This window comes from Larus michahellis, chromosome 6, assembly GCF_964199755.1.
Source record: "Larus michahellis chromosome 6, bLarMic1.1, whole genome shotgun sequence".
NCBI lineage: Eukaryota > Metazoa > Chordata > Aves > Charadriiformes > Laridae > Larus > Larus michahellis.
This window is the reverse complement of record NC_133901.1, coordinates 29011788-29026895: the sequence shown is the minus strand read 5'-3', so window position 1 is coordinate 29026895 and position 15108 is coordinate 29011788. Positions and strand designations below refer to the sequence as shown.

General features: G+C 46.4%; 1 protein-coding gene across 2 annotated transcripts in view; it reads left to right on the top strand.

Annotated features, from left to right (window-relative positions):
• The window catches only part of TP63 (tumor protein p63), a 134132-nt gene that overhangs the window by 29604 nt on the left and 89420 nt on the right, over positions 1-15108 (top strand). The window contains exon 1 of one of the 2 annotated variants that reach the window (XM_074592016.1): positions 11609-12599. The exons of the other annotated variant lie outside the window; for it this stretch is intronic. The gene's annotated coding sequence lies outside the window, so the exon portion shown is untranslated. Of the gene's footprint in view, positions 1-11608; positions 12600-15108 lie in introns of those variants that run through there. 2 annotated transcript variants of the gene reach the window in all.

Here is a 15108-nt window from a genome sequence, read left to right as displayed (position 1 = left end):
TATCTTTTTTTAGAAGAGGATGAGGGAAACTGTCAGCAATGAGTTGGGAGGCCATGGGCCATGGCAGCATCATCTATTGGGTACTGTATCTGGATTTTGGTGAGCAGGGTCTAGTTCCAGCCAGCCAGAGCTCCTGGGTTCAAAGAGATCTTCTGTTGGGAACACTGCATGTGTCACTTCCCCTTTCTTCATCAGTTCCCACATGTATCAAACAGGGCTGGTAAACGGACTGCGATTATCAGATAGGAGTCTCGCCAATGTTAATGCTTGCAAGGCAGCACAAAGGTGAAAAACTCACTGTACCCAGAGCTCATCATTACTAATAGGCAGTAATCAAACAGCAGGTTTCTTCCCTTTGGGTTGGGAGGTGGCACATTCAGGCAAAAACGTGCTGGCTACCCCTCCTGATCACACGCAGCGGCGTGCCGAGCCCCTTCGTGGCTGTGCATCAATGCTGGCGTAAGCAGCTCTCCTTTCACTCGGGCATTAGCTGGGTGACATTGTGACACAGCTTTGCTTAAGCTGTCATAGGGTAACCTCTTGCAAGGGTGCTTCATCCCGTGGACAGGCTCCACAGAATCCTTGTATTTGGGCAACCGCACGCTTTTTCTCTTTCCTTGTACTATGTTTTGCTGAAGAATAACTGAGCTCCTGCTAAGACAGGGTGGACGAATCTCATCTGCCTTCACCTTTGAGATGGGAGCCCAAATTTGCTGTGCCGGCAGAAGGACCTGAAGCCAAGTAAGGCAAGCCACGTGACTTGGTATAGGTCTATTTGCAGAAACAGCCAGTGATACAGCAGGTACTTTCCAAAGACTCAGAGAGGGGCCAGAAATTGTACTGAGCAGTTTGTGGCGTGCTCGGAGCAGTTGGTGATTTCTGGAGGAGCAGAATTGCCTCCATGCAGGAAGGAAGGAAAGGTGAAGGGGAGACAGGGAGGTGCTTTTTTTGTTGGCCTAAATGAGCTCTCCTGTAGGGTGGTGGTCACCTGCGTGGCTGTGCCGTCACCCCTGGTAGAGAGCCCAGGGGCAATGTCCTTATCTGAGTCTGGTGAGGAGGGGAGGGTATTTATCTCGTCTTTGAGGTCTCTTCTTTGCTTGCTCTCCTGCTTTTATACTGCAGTCCCATCAGAAGATGGGATTAGAAGATAGGATCTTCGCAAAACACCGCTCAGGAGCAGCACATTAAACCCTCTTCTCTTCTTTCTTCCTGGCAGAGCCCCTCCAGTCTGCTCATCCCAGCTGGATCTCTTTGCTCTTTGGCAGAGAGATGTCCTTGTGCTGAGGATGTCGCAACCCCTTCGGAGTCATTACCAAAGACACCACTTTTCCTCTTTAAAACAGTATAGGCCACTCAAGAGTGTTATAAGAAAATATTTGTCTACTTGGAGGTCCTTTTGGTACTGCTTAAAGGATTAAAAAGGAACCAAATCCACCGTTTTCTCTTTTTTCCCAGATCTCAAAGGACTGTAAGGAGAACGTGTGAAGTCTTTCATGTGGTCCTTTTTCACTATGAGGAGAGAATACCTAATTTGTAGGATTTTGCTCAACTTCCAAAAATACTGAGGAAGTTAAAAAGGCGAGTTTTCAATGGCTCATCATTTCAGAGAAGTTTAGGGTCTTCATGGTACATGTCTTAAGTTATAAACCCCTGCTGATTTGTGTGGTACTTTTTGCTACAGGTGAACTTGCAATGGCTCCTCTCAACAAACATAAGGATGTCTGGCCTGAAACAGAGCAGAAGGGCTCAGCTTCAATTTTGGGAAAAATAAAACCCTCTGATGTCCAACAAGAATCCAGAGGAGTATTGAACCCTTATAAAAAAATGTCCGTAAGTGTCGCAAGGCATTGCAGAGGAAGGATGAGGAAGAAATCAAGGAAGCTTGGCTCTTAATTTGGTGCTTCCCTTTAAGCTAGTTTTGGACGTACATGACAACCTTCAGGGGAACTTGGGCATTGTGGTGGGAGCTGATGGCTACACAGCCCTACAAATTTTGATTTCTGTTTAGTTTAAAATTTTGTAGCCCTTGACCAAAACAAATAATCAGAAGGAAAATGTTTCACTATAGCAGATTTCTGAGGTCTGTTTGACTGGCTCTGCTGACAATACATAGATAACGTCCATCCATCTGCTTAGCTAGCTTCATGAAAACATCTGTATCTGTTCCCAGCGCTTGCTTAGGAGTTTTTGGTGCCTGTTTGTAATCGCTTACTCTTGCGTAGCAGACCATCTCCCCACAGGATTTTGCTGCTGAGTCATCTCCAGTCAGGTTTTTGAACGCCAGAGGCGTCCTGATGGGATAAATACTGATGCATGTAAGATAGGGGAATTCAGCTAGTGCATGGAGCTATAAAGAGAGCAGCCACCTCCAAGAGTGAGAAGGGGGAAACCCTGCAGTAAATGGTCGCGGGTTCAGTAGGCTCTTTGCAACATAAAAATAAGTCTGCTTCCCAAACCTTGCCCTGGGAGGGTCAATGCCGCTCTAGTTTGGTAACGATGATATGCACCTAAGTCAGTGCATGCTGAAAAAATGCATGGAAAGAAGCTTGCAGTGTGCTGGTGAGCTGGACGCTGCAAGCAGCAGCTGCTCAGCTGTGTATTGCCAGAACAGTCTGCCTCCAAACTCAGAAGCAGGAGCCAGAAGTGGTGGTCCAAAACAGTGGGATTGCTGGGATTGCTGTCAATGAGGCGGCTGTGACAGCTGTGAAATCGTAGTTCAGCTGGCTCTGAGAGTTAACGTGGGCATTAGGTGGTCAAATATCGCAGGATTAAAAATCTTAAAGTGAAACAGCAGAATTCCTTTACACTGTCTTCCAAGTTTGTTTGTTCGTTCATACCTATGGATTTTCCTCTTGAAATATACAGGCTAGAAACATCATTCCTGCTTTTGACAGAACGGGAGACACTGATGTATTCATAGCACTCCAGGAGCTGCTGCTTTAAGATAATCACAAGCAAAAATCATAAATCCCATTAGGTGTGGCAATGTATTGATAAAATTATAGGGAGCCAACCCTGTAATTTCTTAACACCAGGCACAGTTGCAAAAGCGAAGATCCTGTGAACGCTCCAGGTAGCATTCCCTTACACACCAGCACCATTTCTGATAAACAGTTCACTTGTTCCTGTCTTCCAGGACTATAATCTGCTCTTAATTCTTTGTCCTTCATCTGCTCTGTCTTGCAGCTGCTTTGTGACACAGAGAAAGGTTTTTGCAAGTGCTCTTATTTGTGAGAGGAGGATTCTCTGCCCTTGGGCTTAGCATTAGCTGACTTGCCAGAGGGTTGCTACATGCTGGAAAATGCAGCTAGCGTGGTATTTAGCAGTAGATTTTTTTTTCCCATAGGAGTATCACTGGTGGGGAATGGAAGTTATTGTTTATCGTCCAAAACACATTGGATTTAGCAGGTTGGCTGTGAGGGCAAGAAGTGTGAGTCTCAACTGAATTCATATTACAGGACTCTGCACCTAACATCTGCTTTGCTGGTGTTTCTGTTTTGCATTTTAATTATTTACTGAAACACAGGATGCTGCTGTTTACAGTTTCCTGCTTCTAAAGAGTTCTGGGGACTTTCTGCATTATCGTGATGATTTTTGTTACGTTTTGGTAAAATTCAACCGCCTCGAGAGAGTTTGGCAGAGAGACTTTGTAAGTCCACCGAGCAGTTCACAGAGAAAAGGATTTGGAACTAAAGACTGAAGCAGCTTTCATAAGGGTAGGTGCCTTAGGGAGCCAAGAGTCTTACCTGGCTCAACTCAAAATGTCATGACTCTTTTGCAGTAGACAGTCTGAGACCTTCCTGTCCTAAAAAAGCATCACACATTTCATGTTCTCTGTCTGGGGAAGCTGTCCCTCTCCTCTCTGACTATATTTACATCACCAAATGCCCTGCCATGCATAGTATCGGGGGGCTGAAAATCAGTGTGGGCTGCATGATTTCTCTTGCTTTGCTTCCTTGTGGTGGGGGACTGCGTTGAGACCCCTGTGGGATATCCCCTCACCAGCCTCTCCCTATTGCCCCCTTGCAGTGGCCAAATTTGGGGAACGCCTGTCCTGTGTGAGCCAGGGCAGAAGGAACTCAATACCTACTGCTTGGCGTGCAGGGGTGCCCAGCGCCTTCCCCGGGGTTGTAGCTGCAGCACCCTGAGCGCTTGGGCAAAGAAACCCCACAAGCTGCTGGGAAGACCCTGGCAGAGAGAGAGGATCCAATTCCTTCACACATGAAAAAGGCTCAAATCTCAGCACGTTTAAAAGAAACGCTGTTTTTGGCAGAGCGCGTAAGTGTCCTGAGGAATGTGCCTTTAATGCTACTGATAGTGATATGGCACAAGCAGGGAAAAGGCTGCTTGCAAGGAAACCTGTGCCGGGCTTTAAGCAGAGCTCAGGGCGTGCAGCAGGGCTGCAAGCCCAGCATGAGCAATTGGGGATGCAAGCACAGCCAGAAAATCAATCCCATGCTATGTGCGCCTCTGCCGTGCTGTGGAGCCTGGGTCTTCCCATTGGTTTGGTCCAGCAAAACGCACTCAGTTCGGTGGATGCAGTTGTAGTGGAGATGGGAGGGAGCTGAATCCTGCATCTCTCATTTTGTTTGTCTCTGAAGGGTTTTGGATGGTCTCAGTGCTTGGGAAAGCTTTGAAGGGGATTGAAACTTCCTTACCAGGGAGAAGAGAGGCAGGAGCCCCGTACTTTCTCTCCTGCTGGCTGGAAACACCCCAGAAATGGTGTTTGGTGCAGGAGGGTGAGGACAGGTGCTCAGTTTAGCCCATTGTCAAGACCAGATGTGAGAGCACACACGGTCCTAATCCACAACTCTACACCCAGCAACTCCACCCCGGGCACATGGACAGCAGTCAGACACCTGGAGTTTTGAGCTGCGCTTACCTGGTTTTCCCAAGTCCATGGTCACATGCTGCAAAAGTCTCCTCTTTCTCTGCTGAGGCTCCCAGCAGCAGGCTGGATGAGACACGCGAGTTTTGTGGTCAGGAGTGGCCACGTGCTGCACCAAGCTTTCGCAGCTTCCGTAGGGCTGCCTTGCAAAGGACTCCACTTAAATGCATCCTATGTAATAGCAGAGTCACTCTGACAGTTCCCATACGCTGCAGTTCTATGTGCATCTGCCACTAAATAGAGAATACTGTGCTTGAAATGACCTATTATCTGCTCAGCTGGGTGCTATCTGTATACCATGGTCTGGAAAGCAGCAGCGTGAGAGTTTCTCAGATGGTGCTTCGTCCCTGTGCTCCCTGGGAGAAGCACTGAGCCTGATTTCATCTCTGCTGGAATGAGCATTGCATGTGAGATGTTGCTGGGTTCTCACTGTGGCTTTTAAAAGAGGTACAAACAAATGTGGTGGGGTTTTTTTCTGATTTGACCCTATTACTCTTTGGGAGAAATACTGCTCTGGCTTTGCTCCTTAGACCATAACAGTTGCTCTTTGTTGGCATCTCTTGAAAATGACCTCACCCGCTTTCATTTCTGGGGCTGTTGCTTTCTTTTCTTTTAATATACCCTGATACTGCAGGGATGTGGATAACTGGAAAGGATGTAGTTAGATGTTTTTGGCTGTTTTGGGCATTTAACATATTCTCATTTTTATTGTGCTAACAAGCAAGCCAATCAGGAATACAAAGAGGTCTCTGTGGCAGCTACCCAGCACGGTGCACGTCCTTTGGTTTGGGGGACTGGCCGTGCTTGTGGTGAACCCTTCATCTGGGGGGTTCTCTCAGGTTTCCTTGGCAATGTGCTTCTTGTGGCTGGCACTTGCTCTGATGGCACACAGTCCTTAGGAAGAGGTGACCTCAGGACATTTGGTGGTGGACTAGACTGTAGGAAGCTCAGCCTAGACCATACCTAACTTGTCCGTGCTACGTAAAACACGAGGTTTGGCTCAACAGTGCTCACAGTCATTTCCTCTCCAGACAGCTCAGGCCAGGGCCATGTCTGAAAAACCTGCTTGCATGTAGATAAGGGATAATACACAAACCAGACCTTCAACCTGGGCCGGAGCAGTGGTGTGGATGTAGCCGAGGTCATTCCTTGCTGCTATACATTGGCTGCAAGTGGAACTTTTCTGTTGTGTTTGTTGTTTTTTTTCCCCTAGCTCTGGCCTCTTTCAAAGCCTTGTAGTATCTAATGAGAGCCTGACAGCCTAACCGCCTTTCTGAAGCTCTGATGCACTTGGCTGAATTATTTCACCATCTGTAATAAATAAAGTAATTTCTCATTCTGCGTTGTGGTCTCTGTGTTGGTGTGATGGAGGTAGACCAGTGAAACTTGAGAGATGCTGCTTGCACTCAACACTGCAGAATTTCAGCAGACAATAGTTGAAAGAGCCCCATTTCCTGTGGGAAATACTGAAAGCAAGTTCCTTGTAAAAAATAGACAGCGATGAACTGCTGCAGATATTGTTATGGGGTAAATGCTGTGCTCACAGGAAAAATACTGATGAGCAAAGCTCAACAGGGGGAATTTGATTCAGCAAGCCTCAGGAAGGTCAGAGTTCTGGCCATCACCTCTTCAGAACTTCTCAATTTTCCTTATTATGTGGCTGAAATCACTACAGAACAGTAGTGATGAAGGCCTGTAATAGCTGTATTTTGTCATGACTGTCATCTCTTGAAAATGACCTCACCCGCTTTCGTTTCTGGGGCTGTTGCTTTCTTTTCTTTTAATATACCCTGATGCTGCAGGGATGTGGATAACTGGAAAGGATGTGGTTAGATGTTTTGGGCTGTTTTGGGCATTTAACACCTGCCTTTTCCCCCCTCCTCCTTCAGAAAAGATGAGGGGTCTCCCCATTCTGTGCAGCCGAATGCAACAGCAGAGATCTCCGAGTCTCCTCCTTCCCTGGCAACTTGTGGACGTGCCCCAAGGCACTTGCTGCAAACCATTACTGATGGTGGATGAGTGGGTCATGGGGTGATTTGGGGTTAGGCAGTCCCCCCAGAGGCAGAAACGATGATCCCTGTTGTCTTTAATTGTAGCTGCAGCTGGGCAGCCGAGGTTGGCATGTGGCAGCAGAGCTGGAGGCAGCACCCACCCAGCAGGAGACCTCTCAGCAGAGATCTGCGCTCATCCTCGCCTGCACTGAGGGGAGGAGGCATCACTCCATTTGCCCTGATGTAAAACTATCAGGGATCACTGACTGGCTGCAAAAAGTCTTTTGTAAACTTTGAAAGATAGACCCCAATGCATGTTCTCAGCTGGGTATCTAAAACGGAGCAAATGATGTCCGTTATGTAGACCAAAGAGATTTTATTTATTTTTTAAATGGAACTTGAAAGTGTTTCGTGGCTTCTGACCAGTTTGCCTGTAAAGTTTATCTTACAATACTTATTTTTGGACTTGGCTCAAAAATACCTCAGAATTTTGAGGGCTGGGTCTGGATTTTCCACTCGTGTCGCTTTTGAGAAGACTTTCTCACTCACTGCAGTAAAAGCTCTCACCTCTGCACGGCAGCTCTGACTCCTCCCTCTCCAGATGGGCACTGCTTTTACCCGTTGCTGTAAATAGATTTGGGGAAGGGATTGACTGGAAAAGCGAGTTGCAAAATAATACAATCATAACTGCTTTTTAGTTGTTTTGGGGTTTATCGCTCTTTAAAAATGGATGGAGATTTAAATTTTCTTTTATTATTTAAACTCGGAAAGTCTCAGGACCATGTTTCCCTGGAGATGTACTGATGGTCAGCAGGTCTCTGCGTGCTTTACAGAGTTGGTGGCACCAATATTCCTCAGGAACGGAAGAGCAAAGGTGGACAGGTCACCCAGGGGCCAGGGGTTGAGCTGGGTCTCCTGAGTTCCAGGCTTGCGTTCTAACTCTGGGCTTCCACCTGCAGGTTGCTCAGGCTCCTGGGAGATCTTCTGGAGGTTACGAGAGCTCTGTACCCCAGGTTAGAATGCTTCAATTGCAGTGGGCGGCTGGAGGAATTGCTGTGGCAGTGCTTTCACCTTCGCCAGAGCTCCATCTCTCTCGGCGCCTGCTGAGAAAGGGAGTGGGTGTGAGCAGAAGGGGAGGGGATGTCCACAGCTGAGTGGGGAGGTAGTTTCCAAGGATGGGTGAGAAGGGGGTCTCCAAGGTTGAGTGGGAGATAAGGGAGGTCTGGCAAAGTTCACAAGATGCTGAAGGAATCCTTGGAGGAAAAAAAAAAATTAGGGGTGACTTTGCTCCAACAATTAGGGGATGGTGCCTCTGGTGCTGGTGGCGTAATTAGCTGCCTGAAGCCCTTAGGACAAAGAAATGCCTCTATTATGTAGAAGTGGTCACTGTTGTAGCAGCTGGTAACGATGACATGTAGATAGCAGATGGCATGAGATGTAGATAGTAGATGCGGTGGGTTCCTGAGATGCAGGGGTTGCTGATAGCAACCCATTCTGCTTCCAGACACCGTTCCCCAGCGCTGGAGCGGGGTGCTGGCATCGGGCCCAGGGCTGCAGTGATAGAATGTGCTTTGAGGGGCCGCTGCAAATGTTGCATCCACTGTGAGCATAGTCTTACTCAAGATGACTCTAACCGAAAGAAGATTATGAACGGAAAAAATGTGCTTTTCAGCATAGTGAATTAGGAGGATCATTCTGTGCAGCCAGTTTCAGTTTCTTTGGTATAGGTCAGTCTTGCCTGTACACTGAAGGCTCGAGTAAAGAGCAACCAGAAAGCCAAACCCTTCCTTCCTACCCCTTTCCATTCTGCTCACAAACATATGCTTCCTAAAGAGAGAATTTAAATCCCAGGGAGATTGGGAGGCACTGCTACAGTAGACTCTAGCAGAACACAGAGTTTTTATAAGCCATGCAACCAACTTTCCTCTGAGACAGAATTGCTTTAATTCCTCTAAATATCATATATCTCTCAGTTGAAACAGGGTGTGCACAATGCAAGTGTCATTTGCCTGGAGAATAGGAAGAAATTAATGGTCCTCCCTAGGTTGACCTCAATGGATGCTGTAGGACACCGGCAGTGTCTCGGACCCCTTTGCCACTGTCACTCCCAGTTCCTTCTTGTGTTATCTTGGTTTGTGGCTACTTCTGAGATCGGGGTTCACACTTCAGGCAGTCAGCTCCTTTCATTTTCTAATGCATGTCTCTGTGCAACTGGACCACTTTTCTCGTGGCCGCCCCTCCTCGTAACCCATACTGCTGTCCATGTTTTCCAGTGAGATTGTAGCACAGCTCTGCGAAATATCAGAAAAATCCAGGATCTGGGAAAAAAGAATGGACATTTGAACCATGGGTGAAAAGTATATTCTGTCTCAAAAAAAATTCCTGTGTGTCAGTGTTTGTTGTTCCTTACATTTGCCCTTTCAAACCCATGCATCCATCACTCTTCTTCCGGAGGTGTTTTATAGGACTAACACATAGGAGTAATGTTATATAGGAGGAAAATCTGAAGGATTTAAAGAAGTTACTGGAAGTCTGGATTTTAAAAAGCTAAATCTGAAAGCAGGGCTGAAAATCTAAAGGAGAATAAATCCTTGTGAGTGCAGTTCAGCAGAACCTGCCTCTGCTGGGATGGGAGTCAGTCTTTCTTGGGCTGTCGTGACCTTGGAATATGAGTTAGAGAAAGAAGTGGGAAAATGTGTAGTAGAGAGCAGTTCATGCTGGGAAGGGGGGTTGCTTGTTGATAAAGTAAGCACAGAAAGAGGCATAGAGATAGAGGTGCAATACTGATCCCCAAAATTCAACAGCAATCTCCTCTTTGAGGGGGGGAGAGCCCACCTGTCTGCCCGTGGGCTTTCATCTTGCCCCCCACCCCCGCCGTTTATGACAGTGAACCTGTTTGGTCACCAAAGGTCCCTAATGGGTGCTTCCAGGGTGTGCTTTGCCAGCTGAGGGGGGCTGATGCGGCCGTGGGGAACAAGCGTGCTCCACACTTCGGGGAATTCCAGATGACACTGACAGCCAGGGGCACGCTTGTCCCGTGCTGCCAGACCCCGCTTCCTTCTCCTCTTGAACAGCTGTGAGCTTCATTAGGTAGCGATGTCTACAAATCACTGCAGTGTTAAAATGCAGAGCGGGGGGAATTCCAGCAGGACGAGGGCTGCCAAGTTCCTCGAGTTTTAACAGCACGGTCCGAAAAGGAGCCCCCTCCCCACTCAAGAACTAAAAATACAACTAACACCAAGATTCAGGCAATTAAGCGTAATGCTCATGAACTTTAAATCATTTGTTTACCGTGGCTTTGATGCCCTTCAAGGTGTAACCAGAGAAGGCAGGGACCAGCAGATGGATTGGGATTGCTGGAGCTGAGGCTGCTGACTTCTCTGCTCTGTGACTTCTCTATCTGGTCCACACCCCATGACAGTTGAGGGCTAATGTATTAATCTGTGTGTGAATTAAGGGCTGTTAAGTGGTTAACTGCTGTAAGCACTCAGGAAGAAAGATTAGTTTTTAGTCTGGGCATCTGTGTCTGAATTCTACTTCCACCCTGAACTCTGAGCGTGATTTACAGCTGGTCACACCATTTCTGCAGCCTTGATTTTCATTCCTGGGCATCACCATTTTTGTGCCTGAAAATAAATGTTGAGTTTGGGGGTTTCTTGCTCTAGGAAGTGCAGCTCATACTCTACCTGAAGAAAGTAGGGCCGTTTTGAATTTCTCTCTCTAGACACTCAAAATCAGTAGTTCCTTTTTGAGAAGCACCAGACTGGAACTCAGGTGACTAAGGCTGTATTTCTGGCTGCACAACTGTCTTGCTGAGTAACGATGAGTAATCCTATGACCTTCTGGTGCCTCAGTTTTCCCACAGGTAAAATGGGAGTAATTAGACGGTCTTCCTTTGTAAAGCACTTTGAGAGCTATGAATAAAATGAGCCATATTAGATATCATTATATAGACGTTATTAATTATTCTTAGGGTTCATTTGTATAATGGGGAAGTGCTTTCTTCATAAGAGTTAGACGTTCTTCTCTTTGCATCAAGGTTTCCCAAGTACTTCACTAGCAGTTCCTTTAGTGGAATATATCTTGTGAAAAAACAGCAAAATCTGTAGCTTACAAAGTAAGACTTCTCTGTCTCCACCTCCTTGTCCACTGACTGTGGACTACAGACCCAGTGACAGAAAATTGTACACCATTGACAGACATTTAGTGGGGAGAAGCAGAAAGCAACATCTTGTCAGTTAGTAAACGAGCAGAAAAAAAGCTCCAAATAATTTTGCTTGTCCCTCCTGTGAAAGATTTCTCCTCACAAGTTTTTACATGGTGGCTTGACACCAATATCAAGCAATGAAGTCCAGCAACTGTAAACCACACTTATTGTTTCTGAGTTTTCACACCATGCAGGACAAACACAAACCACCCCAGAGCTCCAGCTTCTGAGGGAAGCTAAGGAGAACTGGAGGTGCTTGGATCTCTTGAAACCCAACCCAGAAGCTCCTCTGAGATACTTTATTCGTTTCTGGTTTCCCCATAAACTCTACTATTAACCAGGGGGCAGTTCAGAGTGTTGAAGCTCCAAGCTTATTTTGGATGAAAAACCAAAGAAAACCATGCTATCTCTCAGTTGCGACAGTCTTTTGTATTCTTGGAAGCAGGTTGCTGGACTCACACATGCACCACAGAGCTGCACTCTGCATCAGATCTGACCCTCTATCAGTGAAAGCAGGTGGCATCTGCCTTTAAGGTTAGGGCTACAGAGGAGGGGCTGTGCACACTTCGTATCAAACCTAGGTCTTGCTTTCCTCAGGAGCTCCTGTCTTTTCCTCAAGGGTAAGTCAGACTTTGTGTTTCGGGTTTAGCCCTTTCTGAGAAAGCTTGTTTGCAGTGAAAGGTTGCTGTTTGGGTGATAAGTGTTGCTGCATTGCAATAGTTGAGTTTAATAGTTTTCTGTCATTGTTTTCTGGTGTGGAAAGTGGTTTGGGGGTTTTGGTTTTGGTTTTTTGTTTTGTTTTTTTTCTTTGTTGTTTTGTTGCTTTTCTATAATGCCTTTGATGTGAAAGTAGGAAGGGGGAAAATGTAGCTTAGAGTGAGATAGCGGGAGCCAAAATGTTTTGCTTTCTCTCTGGTTTGCTACCACTTTTTGTTGTTCTGGGCCAAGCAGTCAGGTCTTCGTCTCTATCTGTACTGGGACCTTTGGCTCCAGCGAAAGGCAATAGCAGGGCAGATGGGCTAAGGGCTCTTAAAAGCAAATGCTGTGCTTGCTAGGGATTTTTGGTTGTTGGGTTTTGGTGGGGTGGGGTTTGGGTTTTTTTTGGGTGAAGTTTAACATTCCCAGCCTTCTGGGAGACTCTGAAATCAAATGCTGCGGGGACACAGCTACAAGGGGCGTGTTGCTCTCACTGCCATAATTTGCAGAGGTCTCCTTCACCAGCATGATGGCAAACGGAATCAGCTGGGAGTCGGTCCCACTCTGGTGGGCTGCAACACAGCACTGCTGGGGAAATGACGAGCAGGTAGCAACACAATCGGCTTGGACAAGGCTTCATCCTGAATCTGGAAAGTGCTTTCACCTGGGGTCTGGGCTGCTCTTGCTTCTGCAAAATAAATAGGATGGAGCTGAGCTAGACCTCAGTGGGAGTGTGTTGCTGGCTGAAGCCTGTCCTGAGGTTCAGTGGTGTAGGAGCAGTGTCCTAGCACTGTGCCAGGAAACCTCGTAGCTCTTGGTGAGGTGCTGCTTCTCAGAGAAGGTTTAACTTGCTATTTCTGTTGATTACTAATCTGCTGGTGGTTTTTAAAGGAGGGGACTTGTAGGTGTAATGTCCTATTAGGCTTATGGTGTGATGGGGGCTATGAATCCTCCTGTAGTTCTAACCTCGTGCATTTGGTGCTCTCTGATGCTTGTGGCAAGCTGCCTGCCAAATATTTCAGCAGTTAATTCAGGGAATTAAGCATATAGCTTGTAGACTTAAGGCAGAGGGCAAGCTAGAGAAGAAATACTCTCATGCTTTGTCCTATCATAGTCAGTGGTTTGGTATAACAGGCTGTGTTTGGTAGTGTTATCCCCTATGATGCACTTTGGGATGAGTGGTTGTGGGTAAATGGATGGCTTTTAAATGTCTGTTAGTTGTTTTTTCTTTTTTTTTTTTAAAAAGGCAGCTAGTAGGAGTAATTTGATGCAATTTGATCAACACAAACTCCTGCTATTTTGTGATTAACTTTAGGCACTTGGCCATTATTTTACTGAAGCTAGAGTGTTTGCTGATGTGGGAAAAGACACTTAACTAGAGTAGTGAAATTTATGCGTAGATCTTGCTTAGGCTTTAGCTGTTATTTTCTTGTGGAAGAGCAAATTTGGACACTTAGGTATGCTGTTTAGTACACAGAGGGTGCTCCTCTACGTTGAAGGCTTTTTGTTAATGAAAATGGCACTAGGTTTAGATTTTTATTAAGATCACAGGGAAGGAGATGGTTTAGCTTGCATGTAGCTTTGTGCTGAACTGAACCTGGTTTTCTTGCGGCTTGACAGCTCTTTCCCAGCTGAGAGCAGGATGCACCAAACTGAGTAAAGACCTGTGCTCATTACGTCTGTAATGCTGTAGCCTTCATGCAGCAACCTTGAGAAGGTTGGCCACCTAACCCTGCAGCCTCCTTTGGAAAGAGAGTAGCAAACGTGTTGTAAAGAGTCTTGAAGGAGTCTCTCAAATTTTGCTTCTGTGAAAGTATTAATGAGAGAACATGCCTTTTTGGCCATCAGGTAAAATCTGATAACGCTTTTCTTTGAAACTCTAAGCCAGCAGCTTGAATGAGTACAGGGACAGAGATGACACAGGTGGAAAATGCCTCCCTCTGGGGAAATTTGGACTTGAGTGTTTAGTGCAGCACTGGCTGTGTCCTTACCTGGTGTGACTCTTTCCAACAGCTCTGTTAGCTTTAGAGGCATAGAATAACCAACCTGGCTTTATCAGTCCATGCAGCCAATACCTCCTCCCTCTCCTGCACTGCAGGCTGTAGGCTCTGTGAAGAGTGCTTGGTTGGGGTAGGTTCATGAGAAACAGCTTCAGCTTTGCTGCTGAATGGGACCACAAGGGCCAGAGCAGGCAGAGCTGAATGGTTGCTTTGCCTTCTTGAGATCTAGGACTTCATGCAGCTGTGAACCAGAGCTGGGGCATGTCATGGCATGCAGGAACATCATTGCACTGAGACTTCTTTGAAAGGAAGAAGGTTTCTGAGAAAGGTCTGTTTTGTAATAACTCTTTTTGGTGAAGTTGGTTCCTGTGTACATAATAATGAGCTGGTGTGGATGGCTGTCACTAAATTTCCTAAAAAGTGGGTGTTAGTGTTAAAGTCAAGGGGAGTTGTGATAAGTGGCAAATAACTGTTAGAAGCGAGCACTTCAGTGGTTTGGGAGAACCTGTTGTGAGGTTTCTCTGCCCATTCCTGGGAGGTCAGGACTGGGTGCAGGGTATTGAGCTATGCCTGAGGTCTGTGGGTTTAGTGGCAGAGTGGGCTGGGGAACATGCACTTGCCATTGCCCTCCTCCAAAGCTCGTGGTAGCACTGGTTCCCAGCTTATATAGCAGACTTTAGGCCAGATCTGTTCTGGGTTTTGGTATGGCACTTCTGAAAGCGCCTTACGAGACTGAAAGCTTGAAAGGAGCAATTTCTGGTATTTTGTGGGATAACTGCTGTTCTCGGAGGACTTGTGATTATTTATTCGCATGTAGTGTGGGTATGTGCCCACATCTGTGAGACAGAGCTATTAGCTATGACACTTCTGAATTTTATTTTTGTCTCTGTCTGTTCACGAACTTGAAAGGGTGTTGGGTTTTCTGTGAATCACAAAAAGGATGAGTAGCTGAAGTGATACTTTCACCTATTTTGAGGCATGCTCAGATATGGCTCTGGGGACCAAAATGGCTTTGATTTTTATTAGCTTAGGAAAATTGTTTGCTCTTTTCAGAGAGTATGCAGTTGTGCGGTCAGCGGAGGCAAGGAAAGCCCTGCTCTTTGCAGACCAGAGTCTTCCTCAATATTTAAGAGGCCATACAACTTCAGTAGAGAGAGCTAGATCCCTCTCTGACAGCAGCCAGAAATAGATGCTTCAGGAAAAAGTAGAGGAAAAGAACAACTGTGGTGTGATCCTCTCTCTGAAACGCTCTTTCTCTATTTTGGCAGCTTAATAAATTAGGGTCTTCCATGCAATTTGTTTAGACCATTGTGTTAAAAAGCACCA